Raw genomic sequence first — 13,913 nt, 5'->3', positions numbered from 1 at the left:
CACTAGGTACACTTGGGTCATTCTTCTACGATCCAAGTCTGATGCTCCTGAGCACATTGAAGCTTTGTGCACAAGACTGCAGAATGAAAAGAGCCTAAAAATTGACCGAATTCGAAGTGACCATGGTAAAGAATTTGAGAACTCGTATATGGAGTCCTTTTGCACAAGATCAAGTATATCTCAAGAATTCTCTGCTCCTATTACTCCTAAGAAGAATGGTGTAGTAGAAAGAAAGAACAGGGTTATTCAGGAGTTGGTAAGAGCCATGTTGCACAATAAGGATGTGGCTAGAAACTTATTGGGAGAAGCCATTAACACTACATGTCATACAGTTAATAGAGTGTAATTTAGACCCGGTACCAAAAAGACTCCATATGAGTTATGGAAAGGAAGAAAGCTAAATATGAAATATTTCAGAATCTTTGGAAGTACTTGTTTCAACCTAAAGGATAGAGAGAATGTGGGAAAGTTTGATTCCAGAAGTAATGAAGGGATATTTTTAGGATACTCCTCTACAAGCAAGGCTTATCGAGTATATAACAAAAGAACTATGAAGGTTATGGAAACAGTGAATGTTATCATTGATGAGTCTTCAGATTCTTGTTCAGAGAGAGTTAATGAGGAACTTCCTAAAGAAATTCTTCCTCTTGAACCTAGGGAAGTTCAAGAAATCTTTGAACAAGAGCCCACATCTCCAAGTACTCCCGGTACTCCAAGTGTTATGGAAGAGTCAGCAAATATACCTACTTCACCAGATTCTGAATCTCATGAAGAAAAATGACCTTCCTCCAAGATCAAATCAAATCATCCTCTAGAAGTCATTATGGGAAATATGAATGAACTCACACTAAGAAACGTACAATTGATAAATGCGTTGCTAACTTTGTGTCTTATTCTTGTTATTTGTCACAGGTTGAACCCACTAAAGTTGAGGAAGCTCTTCAGGATGAAAGTTGGGTTGAAGCAATGCATGATGAACTACTTCAGTTTCAGAGGAATGATGTCTGGACTTTAGTTCCTAAACTAGAGGGCGAGCACTTCATTGGCACAAAGTGGATATTCCACAATAAGACTGATGAGGAGGGCAATGTGATCCGTAACAAGGCTCGGCTTATAGATTAAGGATACTCACAAATGGAGGGAGTAGACTATGATGAAACATTTACCCCAGTTGCTCGTATGGAGTCCATCAGAATTCTTCTTACCTTAGCTTGCCACTTAAAGTTCAAGCTTTACCAGATGGATGTAAAGACTGCTTTCTTAAATGGACTACTTAAAGAAGATGTCTATGTAGCTCAACCAAAAGGATTCATTAATCCACACTTTTTGGATCATGTGTTGTACCTCAAGAAGGCACTGTATGGATTAAAGCAAACACTGAGAGCTTGGTATGATCGGCTAACTCAATACTTGGTGTCACATGGGTTCGCAAGAGGAAAGGCTGATCAGACTCTCTTCATCAAAAGGGAAGATGGCGAGCTGATGGTTGCTCAAGTCTATGTTTATGACATCATCTTTGGATCAACTAAGGATGAACTTGCTCATGGCTTCTCAAAACTCATGCAGGCTTTGTTCGAGATTAGCATGATTGGAAAGCTGTCTCACTTCCTTGGATTGTAGATTCGTTAACAAGATTCAGGTATATTCCTCTCTCAATCTAAATATGCTAAGAATCTTGTGAAAAAGTTTTGGTTTAGAATCTGCTAGTTCTGTTAAAACCCCTATGAGCCCAAATGTTAAACTCACTATGGACTTGTTAGGAAAAAGTGTAGACTTATCACTTTATAGAAGCATGATAGGTAGTCTTCTTTACCTTACTGCTAGTAGACTTGACATTAGTTATAGTGTGGGAGTGTGTGCTAGATATCAGGCTAATCCTAAAGAGTCACATATGATTGCTTTAAAAAGAATCATAAAGTATGTCAAAACTACTACCAACTTTGGTGTGTGGTACAGCAAGGACACAAATGATGTCTTAGCTGGATATTCTGACGCTGTTTGGGCTAGAAATGCTGATGACAGCAAAAGTACATCGGGAGGTTGTTTCTATGTGGGTAATAATCTTGTCTCCTAGATGAGAAAAAAGCAAAACTCCATCTCTTTATCCACTGCTGAAGCTGAGTACATTGCTGTTGGTAGTTGTTGCACCCAACTCCTATGGATGCAAAAACTCCTCTATGATTATGGTATTTGTCAAGAGCATCTTTCTATCTACTGTGATAATACCAGTGCCATCAACATCTCTAAGAATCCGGTTCAACATTCTCGAACTAAACACATAGAGATTCGACATCACTTCATTAAGGAGCGTATCAAAGATGGTACTCTCACCCTTAAGTTTATTCACACTGATGATCAAAAAACTGATTTGTTCACCAAACCTCTGGATAGTAAATGTTTTGAATTCCTTCATCAAAACATCGGTGTCATCTCTATGGATTAATCTCCTTCTCCCTTCCTTCCTCCTCTTGCATCTATGTCTAGTTTTATGCATTGTTTTGCTTTGATTAACATGTTTTTGTTTACTACATTTCAGTTTTTGTTTTATTTTTGTTTTTCAGATAAAAAAAAATGAAAAATACAAAAACAGTATGTGTATGTGTACATTGGTTCTTGTGAACCTTAAAATGGTCATTGAAACAGAGTTTTCTAAACTTTGTATCTCTTATAGCTTAGATGAGCATTCTTATGCATAAACTAAGCAAGTGAGCTTTGTGGCACTTTGTTTGTAATGAGTAAGGTTAAGTGATCTCTTATACTTAACACTCGTATCACTCTTTTTGACGGAAAGGACTAGAAAATCCTAAAAGAAAGGCATAAATAACCATCCCATCACTGTTACCCGTCAATCATGATATGACATCTGTATGTTTCGGCATAGCAAAAGTGCAATGTCAATGACATCTGTATGCTTCAGCATAGTAAAAGTGCAATGTCAAAAGCTTAACATAATTGGGTATTTCTTTTCTCTCATTTATATACCCATGCATGGTTTCTTAATAAAAAGTAAATATGCAAAGAAAATAAAAAGCAAAAGAACAAAAATGCTGTAAATATGATTGCAACGTGTTTTCTAAGAGATGTGGGAGTTATAGGATGTACCTCAAAGGTGATAGTCCCCATCAAACAGTTTTGATTGTGTGTGAGTTAAAGTGATTTTCTCATATCTCAAATCGTTATAACTTTGAGACATTTATGCACTCTTGTGATGTTTTCACACACAACACGCTATATTCTTTGCTACTTTTGATACATGTGTAGGTACAATGTGATTTGACCATCACAAGGTTTACATGTGTTGATGTATACTCACTAAACTGTCTTGACTTGTTTTTGAAATATAAAATCGGTTAGACTTGTTGTGTGTGTGTGTGTGTGTGTGTGTGTGTGTGTTTTGGGATCCATGTGCTTAAAATTGTTGTTAAGAGATGATTTTGAGAGTCTAATATGTTGATTGAATCATTGGTTGAGTTGCATGCGTGATTGCATTCATGTCTGTGTTTTTCCCTTTTCGAAAAACTTTTTTAAAAGCCGGCTCGACACCTCCTCACTACCTGGCTGTTTGTCAAGCTTTCTAGCTTTTTCTTATCACAATCTCGACATCTTCTCAACACTTGGTGGATCGATCGAGAAAAATTATGTCCTCTCGATAGCTTCTCAACACCTAGTGGATCAATCGAGCTTTTGTTATTGTGTCTTTGCTTTGTTCCTTGACACCTTCTCGATAGCTCTATCTATTGAAGTTGCTTTTCTCGACACATTCCTCGACAGATGTACTGAACCTCTATTTAAAGGTTCTGTGCAATTCGGTTTCTCATTTCTCTCGATCTCTCTCTCGATAGCTCTGTCTCTTCACCTCTCAAACCTCTCTCTCTCACTCCAAACCTCTACCCAAGGTTTATTCAATTCTTTTCAAGCTTTCCTTCACTTGGTAAGCTTCTAATCTTCTTCATTTACATGCATTTAATGTTTTGAAACCTAGTTTTTGGGGTTCTTGAAAAATTTTGGGTTTTTTTCAAAAGTGATGAGTTATTGTTGCAATTTTTGGGATGGTTTTCGTAGATTTGATCTTAAAAACTCCATGCATTGCATCGCATTCGCATTTTAAACAGTATTATCATGCATTTAGATGTGTGCAAATTATTTGTGTGCTGGTAGGTTTGGATTGGGCTGAGCCCATAATACTTTTCATATTGCATGTCACATGTTCATGCATTTCCCATGCATACGTTCTCTCTTTTCAATATACTTGTTATATTTGAATTGTTTTGGGACTTCTTTGAGTGTTTCTTTCTTCCCCCTCTCTTTTTGTTTACGTTAGTAGTGTCTATGGCACCAAAACGTAAGTTTGTTCCGTCCCAGAACCCTCTTCGTTCTAGGGCCTCTTCGTCTTCTGATCCTACTCCCTCCTTTGTTTGGTTACGTGATGAGGATGCTCAAAAGGACTTCTTAGAGAACTTTTCTAAACGAGGTGTTCATTCGGAACGCCAAGTTATTCTAGCGGACTTCGCCGACACTGACTTTCCCGATGTCATTCACAAACGGGAATGGAGTCACTGTGTGACGTCCCGGTCACATGTCCTTCTGTGCTAATCCAGGAGTTCTACTCCAACATGCATGGAACTGATACTTCAGTACCTCTCTTTCACACTCGCGTTCGAGGCACGTGCATAGTAGTCACACCAGAGTTGATATCCGATGTGCTTCATATTCCGAGGGTTGCACATCCTGACTACCCCAATTGCGAGCATCTACGAACTGCGTCCAAAGACGAGATGATCTCTGCCTTCTGTGAGCACCCAACTGTTTGGGGTGAGCGTCAGTTTACATCATGTCGGCCTTTTGCTAAAGGTCCTCGATTCTTGAACATGGTGATGACATTTGTTTTGTATCCTCTCTCTCACTACAACTCTATCACAAAGCCTCGTGCTCGTTTTCTGTTGTCTCTTCTTGAGGATCTTTCCATAGATTTTCCCTCACATTTTATCATTTCTATCATAGATATGTATAGGGATACGGCTACCCGTGATAAGCTCATTTTTCCTTCTACTATCACGAAGATTTTATGCCATTTTTCCATCCCTTTTCCCGTGTCCGACCCCTTTCATGTCATGTGTGCCATAGACGCCGCTACCGTAAAACGTAGTGAGGCGCAGTTTAGGTCGCGACAGATGGTTTCAGCAGGTCCTTCCCCCCGTCCGGCTCCATCTAGATCTGCTCAAGTCTCATCTGCTCCCTCCTCTTCTACGAGTGATGTGTCACTAGAAGACATCATGGCGCAGCTTCAGCGCTTGGATGCTCGCCTAGATACGCTCTCTACAGAGTTGTATCAGGTGAATGTTCGTGTTAGTCGTATTGCTCAGCGACAGGCGACCATGGGTGGTTTTGCTTCTGAGGTTTCTCCTCCACCACCTCATGTGGCTTCCGAGTCTGAGGATGACGATGATGCTTCGGATGATGATGATGGAGATGCTAGCTCTACCGATGAGATGTCTACTTGACATTCTACCTTTGGTCACTCGTGACAAAAAGGGGAGTAGTTTTAGGCTATGAGAGTAGTCATACTTAGGGGGAGAGCTTGTACAGGACATTTTTGATAGGGGGAGTGTTGTTATTTTAAGGGATGTAGTGAGGATTACTTATATCTTTTTCTTTTCTCTACTTTCGATACATTTTTCTTCTTGTACCTAGGTCTTGTGACCATGTATGACATACATTGGATTTATTCTCTTTATATGTTGATGTATGTTTCTTTCACCTACCCTTACATGTGTTGTTTCTTTTCTATCTTTATACATATGATTCTTATTACTTGTATGTAATCTATTATTTCTGTTTCACACTAAGATACCTTGATGAGTTTTGTTTAAAGTGTTTCAGAAATACAGGTTGTCAAAGTCTTCCATGCCATGAACTCTCTTCTTGCAAAGTTTTTCAAGAGTTTGTTTTAGGGTAGATTTTATTGTATTCAACAAGTGAATATAAGTTGAGTGATTTATGACTTCTCTCATATGTTCATTTGTTAGTTGTGGTTTTATCACAGATTGCCAAAGGAGGGAGATTGTTAGGATATATGTGTTTCACTTGTTTAGAACATATGTCATTCTTTTATGTAATTGGCTAATCCTTTGACAAAACGCACTTTACTTGTAATTGGGTAGATTTAGGATGAGTTTTATGCTTCAAGAAACTGTGGCTCAAGATCAAGTGTTAAAGTCATCAAGTCTGTCCAAGAAACAAGCTGAAAAGTGCAAGTTCATTAAAGCTCGACAGCTAGCATGTGTCGAGGTTTAAAGAACTGTTCCAGCCCTGAGGCTCGACAGCTTCTCGACAGGTGCTCGACAGCTTCTATCTGTCGAGAATTACGAATTTCAGAATCCTGATATGATTTTCTTGAAATCCGTGGATGTGTCTTTGGGCCTTCTCTTCTCCTAACCCTAGACATATAAAAGGATTATTTTAAGGGCCGTAAAAGAGTTCACAAGTTGCACAAGCATTGAGAAATCCTTGTTCAAGCAAGTTGTGACTAGAGACAAAGTTCTAGCCCTAGTTCATCTCTCTTGTGAAGAAGTTGCTACGTAATGTGCACCATAGGGTTTTGTAACCAAGCATCTTCTTGATTTTCATCGTGTGGATGAATTGAAGAACTTTGCAGCCAACAATCTTTTCTAATTGGTGATTGAAGTCGCATACTAGGATCCGTGTAATTGGTTAGTCACATACTTGGGAGCCGTGCATTGAAAAGAGAAATTGTCACTACAGATCAAGTCCAATTGGGTATTGAGATAAGGGTTCAACTGTAGGCTGGTAAGGTACTTGAGATTCCTTTACTTGTAACCGTTTGTTGTGATAATAGTGAAATTTCGGGAGTGGTGACCTTAAAATCACCCGGTGGTGACCTTAAAATCCGCTGCATACTTAGTTTAATTGGTAATTTGTTTGTGTTACCATGCGCTTTGCATGTTAATTTGATTAATTAATAACTTAGCTAATTAATCAACTTAATCCATCACAAGGGGTCAATACGTTTTTGGCCTATCATTTTTCACTACCACTGTATTAGCCAACCATTCAGGATAAAAAAATTTTCCTTGATAGCGCCTGTTTGCTTGAGTTTGATCACTTCCACTTTAACGGCATCAAAATGCTCTTTAGATGAACACCGAGGTGGCTCCTTGATTGCTACAAGCCCCCCTTAGCAGAGACCAATGATTTAGCTTTAAGCTAATGCATAATTGCAGTCACCATGCACTGCCTAGCCATGGATTAGCTCTCAACCAGCTCTTCAATCTGGTCCCCTGACGGATATTTCACTTTTAAATGCAAAGTTGAGGACACAGCTCCCAAGGCATGAAACCAAGGTCTTGCCACAATGGCTGTGTAGGGAGAGTAGGCATCCACCATGATGAAGTCCACTTTCACCACCTCTGAACTTGCTTGCACAGGTAATCTAATCTGACCCTTTGAAATGACAACTTTCCCATTGAGGCTTATTAATGGTGAATCATAGGCTGTCAAGTCCTCTGGTTTCAAATTCAGCCCTTTGTATAAGTTAGGGTACATAATCTCTACACCACTGCCCTAGTCTACCATCACCCTCTTCACATCGTACCCTTCTATCTTGAGCATGACCACCAAAGTATCATCATGTGACTATGTGGTCCCAATATTGTCCTCTTCTGAAAAACTCAATGCCAATCGGATGTCCATTCTGGCCCTCTTCGGCCTATAATTAGAGTCCTCGACGAGTGTTTATGCTACAGACACCACTCTAGAAGGACGAGAATCGGTCCTCCTAGGAGCAGCAAAAATGACATTAATCGTGCCCAAAGGAGGCCTTGAGGAAGTATTCCCCTGAGTTCCCAACCCTGTATGGTCTCCCTACTCGTTGGGCCGATACAAAAACTATTTTATCTTCCATCCCTGACTAGTTGCTTCAAATAATTCCACAGAGTCCTGCAATCCTCGGTGGTATGTCCCCGCTCTCAGTGGTACTGGCAATGAAGACTCTGATTGCGCCTCATGAGGTCCCTTACCATCTTGTTTGGTCATTTGAAGTATGACTCATTCTTGATTTTTCCCAAGACTTGATGTACCGGTTCTCGGAACACCGTGCTAACCACCCGAGGAGCAGTAGACCTAGATTGCCCAACAAAATCTCTTCAGGGTCTGTTATTATTGTATTTTTCTGACCTAAAATCCCTCCTCTCTTGAGGAATAACCTTCGCTTTCCATTTCCCCTGCTGTTGGTCCTCTTCAACCCGCTTATACTCGTTAATATGGTCCATGAGCCGATGCACATTCCTCACAGGCTTTTTGGTCAGTGATTTTCTCAAATCATGCTAGGCAGGTAGGCCATCCTTGAAAGTCCTTATTGCTACATCATCAAAGTCTCCGTCAATATCATTAAACATCTCCTAGTATCTATCTGAGTACGTTTTCAGGGTTTCCCCTTCCTGCATGGTCATAGACAGCAATGAATCTAAGGGCCTAGGAACTCTACTACTTGTAATAAAGCAAAATCCAAGCGCTCAGGTGAGTTCTTTAAAGGAATCAATAGAACCTGCCCCCAGACCGTTAAACCATCTCATTACCACAGGTCCCAAGCTAGATGTGAAAATCTTGCACATCAAAGTTTCATTTCTAGAGTGCATAGTCATCCTCTAGTTGAAGTGATTAACATGTTCCACAAGGTTTGTTTGGCCATTGTACATGGTGAACGTTAGCTGAGTAAATCGCCGAGGAAGTTTCCCTCTAATTCTACGTGTGAAGGGTGACTTGGAAATCTGATTCAATGCTCTGCTTATAGTGTCATTTCCCAGGCCTCTACAAGATTAGTTCTTACTTCTATGGCTATGAGGGCTGTCCTTCTCATATGAGAAAGACTCATTAGGGAAAGTCCTTAATCTGGGCCTGTAACTGCTGTCTCCACCACCATTAAAAGAAGGGTCAAAAAAGGAAGGAGTTCGCCTCCGCTGTTCGTGGCGTAAATTCCTCTTCAAACGATCAATCTCCAACTGCATGGCTCTAGCATTTTCTTCATGAGAGACTTTGCTCCCACCTCGTGACTGACTCCTGCTAGTGTGGGTGGTGTGTACACTTCCCTCTCGGTCCTTACCTCTTTCAAGATTCAGAAAGTGACCTTGACGTTGGGACCCCATCGATTTTGCTCGGTGTGGACCTGATCCTACCATAACGTTAAACTTACTAAAACACAAGATTTCTCATAGACGGCGCCAATTATAGGGTTACGATTTGCACCTAAGCCCAAAATAGGAAGGGGAGAGGCCCAAAGAGTCCAATACAATGAATTTGTAGAGAGTTGGCTAGAAATCTAGGTTTTAATGAGCTTAATTAATAATCATAGTGGGCTAAAGTCACAGTAGGATGAAGTTGGAATAGTTTGTGTAGTGAAAATTTTCCTCGGACTTAGGCCGAGGAGGTTGATTCTTATATTTCACTCTCTTAAGGATAGATTACAAATATTATTCTTAAGTCTACATTATTTCCCTTTTCTTCTTCTTCGATCCACTCTCTCATGGGGGACCTTTTACTTTATATAGACCCTTTCAGATGATCCTGGCCCTCCACCTGTTGATCGTGCAGATCATCCTCCAAGTGCCAGTCCCCTCTAGCACCTTCTTTGAGTCCCTGTGAGATGAGACACCCAAGGCAACACTGTTCAAGGGTCTTCTCCACATAAATGCGGCCAGAAGATATGGTGGGATGCATTAAATGTGGTGGCAGTCTCTAGCTTTTCAATCATGTCAGTGCCACCCTCCTTCCCAAAGCCCTTTCAGCATAGTAAAGCCTCCTCTGATAGCGCATTGATGACGTGATCACAAAATCCGAGGGCGTGGCCTCCTCCGCCCACTAATTGTACTTCTCGGCCAGGCGTGACACGTGGCGTGATCACCTTACTCGGAATCCTTGTACCCCACAGTAGACATTTCATAATCCTAATCGATTGAACTAAAAATAATTGCAAGGTTACACACACTTGATTAATTCGATGATCAAATATTAATGATTTCTCAATTATTGTTGTAATTATCCTTTAAAAAGGGCAATTAGGCAAAATTAAGTGTTTTTAGGGTCCTAATAAAAGTGATTGGGTTAAAATGAAATTTGCTTACTAATGATTTTTTTTTTTTTGAGGAACAATTACTAATGAAAAGTTAAAATGTGTTGTTCCTTTTATTTTTTTTAATGTATTGTTGCTAATTATTTAACCATAATAGGTTTAGACAAACGGTTTTACCGATTTATTTTTATTTTTATAATTCAATAATTGGAAGAAGAGTATTTGTTAATTGAGCTACAATGATCTTGGCAAAAGGTTTTATAATTTAATGGCACATCTTGTAAAAATAAGGAGATTTAAATGTTTGATAATATTCTTTGATTTGTTAAAAAAAATTGCTTAAGTTTTTGGCCCAAAAAATGTAAAAAGAAAACCAACAATACTACTAAATATATAAAAATGGAAATTTCATTCATATCATCTAAACTTACAAAGAGAGAGGTAGAAAAAGAGAAAGTTATACTTTATTCCTGTTTGGTAGAATTTACTTTGTAACCCTATGTTTTGGAAGGTGTAAATTTATTTTCTTTATAATAATAATAATAATAATAATAATAATAATAATGGAGAAAACACCAAGAGAGTAAAATGATACATATTCAGATCGAAAGAGTGAAAAATAATGAAAATGTAGAAACGGGTATAATATATAATATTAGAATCAAATTAGTAAAATACTATTAGATTTAGTTCCAGACTTCCAGTAATAAAAAGTAGGGACCGATGGAGAGGTCAACATTTAAACTTCTACAACAAGAAAAAAGATAAAGGGACTAGATTTTTGAGGCCATGACTTTTTTTATTTTTTGAAGAAGCGCATGGGCCCATGACTTAAATACAAAAATGGCCCACAAGATGGTCCAGGTACCTTTTCAGATACAAAAATGGAACTATTTTATTTTATTTTTCCTGAATAAGATAATTTGATTGAGAAGAAGGAACAAAAATGGTCCAGTCTTAGCTCAAGCGATATGCTCCCCATATATTGTTCCATATGCCTGGGATAAATTGGCCAAGCACTCTTGTCACTTGTTCTACTAGATGATTTTATAAAGGCAAATATTAATAAGTATTGTGCGGTGCTTGTTATGGTTAGACCAACATAGATTTCATTTAATAAAAAAATTGGATAAGTGAAAGGAAAAAAAAAAAACATAAAACTGGCACTATAATCTATTTTAATATATATATTTTTCCCTATGAACCTAGTCCCACAACCTAGGGTTGTCCACGGGTCGGTCTGGGTCGGGTTTGTGCCCAACTCGGAACCGACCCGCCGGAATCGGGTGGGGAAAAAAGGCACCCGCCGTCGACTGGCCAGAGTAATCAAGTCGGGCGGTTGAGACCATCAACGGGTGGCAAGCGGGTCGGTCAGATTCAAGACGGCGAGAAAACGGTGGAAAAATCACAGATCCGACGAAAAAACCTAGAATCTGGTGACTATTTTCCAAATTCCGGCACTATTTCCCTTAGATCCGGCGAGATTTTAACCGGATTTGGAAAAAATCTCATCGGATCTGGTCAAAATCTCGCCAGATCTAAGGAAAATAGTGCCAGAATCTGGAAAACAGTCATCGGATTCTAGAAAATTTTGGCTGGAATCTAGAAATTTTGGCCAGGATCTAGAATTTTTGGCCGGAATCTGGATATCTTTTGGTCGGTTCAGTTTTTTCGGGTTTTAAGGGAGGAAAACCGAAACCCGACCCGCCGGAATTGGTTTCTGCTGATGAAGACTCGCCGCCGGAGTAGTCGAGTCGGCCGATTCCGGGTTGTATACAGTCGGTTCTTCGGGTGGGTCGAGTGTGCGGATGAATTTGGATAGCCCTACCACAACCTATAAAGCTGCAAAAAAAGGACAAAAAGATGCTGTGAAGCACAAATAGCTGCTTATGGTATCGTTAACACAACCCATTTATATTGGGAAAAAATTTATTTTATTCAAGTGTAGTGTACGTCAAGTTCCAATAATTGCTAATATTTAGTATAAAAGGTCACACTCAACTAATTTGAAGTCTTTTTCTTTTTTTTCTTTTTTTTTTGGGTAACAGTAAATGGGGTACCACTGTACATATCACTCGTGCTAAGAGACTAGATGTTTGAAGTAGTTTTATTTGTTTTTTGATTCATAAGTTTAATTAATTCAAATTGTAATAAAGTACATGCTTTAGATATATATATCTTGATTTAACAGTTTTGGAATTGGGATTGAAAAAAATATATGTTAGGTTTTAAGGATTTAGGATCTAAATGTATTAGAACTTCAATGTGTAATGTTGGCAAACCATGATCAAAACTTAGAGTCTAGATTTGGGCTGCTCAAAGTGATGTATGTGTAAAGTTGAAATCGAGTAATTGCAGAAAATTATTGTTCAATTTCTGAAAGGCTCGATCGATTGAAGCTCGTGCATAATCTTTTTTCTGCAGAATTTTCCAACTCAGCCTAAGCCCGTTTGACGTGTAGGGTTTTGTGTTTTGCCTTAAGTATAAAAAGAAAAACCCTAGTCACATTTTAATGTTATTGTTTATGTTGTGTGTGTGAATCTCTTGTGAGATCTAGAGGTGTTTGCCTTCATACAAACTTAGGGTTATCAAGATCGAGATTGATGTCAAGAGCTTGGTGATCGTTTCAGTTGCTGCATAAAGAGTTTAAAGAAAAACAAATGGTATACTTGTGGATGTTGTGGATCTGAGAAAGAAGTAGTCTGTGAACTCAAAACTATCATGTGGTCATAGTAGTAAGTTTTCTACTCAAGGTAGCAAAAGGATGTTAGTGGTCTAAGTCGTTATTGTAAAACTTCAATTCTTTCATAGTTGATTTGTTTTACCTTAAAGATAGCTAGGTTAAATCCTCCACAGGTTTTTTATCGGTTTAGTTTTCATGGGTTATCATATCGTGTGTTCTTTATATTTTCGCACTGCTTTGCATGATGTGATTTACTTGTGTTAACCTAGATCTAAATATTTACCTAAGTTAATCACTTGGTTAACTAGGTTAATCTATTTGTGTTTAAGGGGTTTAAAAACGTACAATATATATTAAAGGATGTGACCACATGTGATTAATAAATCAAACTATACAAAGATAGAAGTGGTAAGTGTAATTATTAATTTCAGAATGTTTAATATGTTCGTCTTTTCTTTTTATACCAAAAATAAATGTTTGGTGAGATTTCCAGTTCTAGCATTAAAACACTAAAAATGGATATCATTTCTCTAGAAAGTAGTACATGAAAATTATTGAGTATGCTATCTAGCTCTTATAAGTGACCTCATGTACCATTCATGATTCACCTTTTGGTTGCTATTTTAGTAAAGTGAGAAAAAGGACTAAAAAGAGTCATTCACAATTGATTAATCAATTACTTGAAGAGTCATACACACATCAAGGAGATAACCAATTACTTCAGGAGTTCTACTTCTAGATATTCACATTAGCACCCCCAAAACCAAAAAAGAATGACATTAGAATTTTATTCGTCTTAACTAGCCCTAACATGTTAAACGTTTTTTTTTTTTTTTCGATTGGTGAATGCCAAATTATATATTGATTCATTTTTTACCCAAAAAAACACATAATTTAAAATCTTGCTTTATTTTATTTACTTACACACACACACATAGAGAGCGAGAGAGAGAGAGAGAGAGAGAACCAAGATCTAGTTATATATCGATGAAACCTGTGAAGTGCTAATCTTGAGTGGCCAAGGAAGATTAGGAACTACAACAATCCAACCTAGAAAAATTCAAATTTCAAAATTAAAAACAAAAAAAAGAAAAAGAAAAACAACAAAAAAGGAAAACACAGGGAGCAAATTAATATTATGAATTA

The sequence above is a fragment of the Castanea sativa genome, chromosome 7 (assembly GCF_040712315.1).
Source record: "Castanea sativa cultivar Marrone di Chiusa Pesio chromosome 7, ASM4071231v1".
Classification (NCBI taxonomy): Eukaryota; Viridiplantae; Streptophyta; class Magnoliopsida; order Fagales; family Fagaceae; genus Castanea; species Castanea sativa.
The sequence above is the reverse complement of the archived record's forward strand: the minus strand, read 5'-3'. Positions refer to the sequence as shown.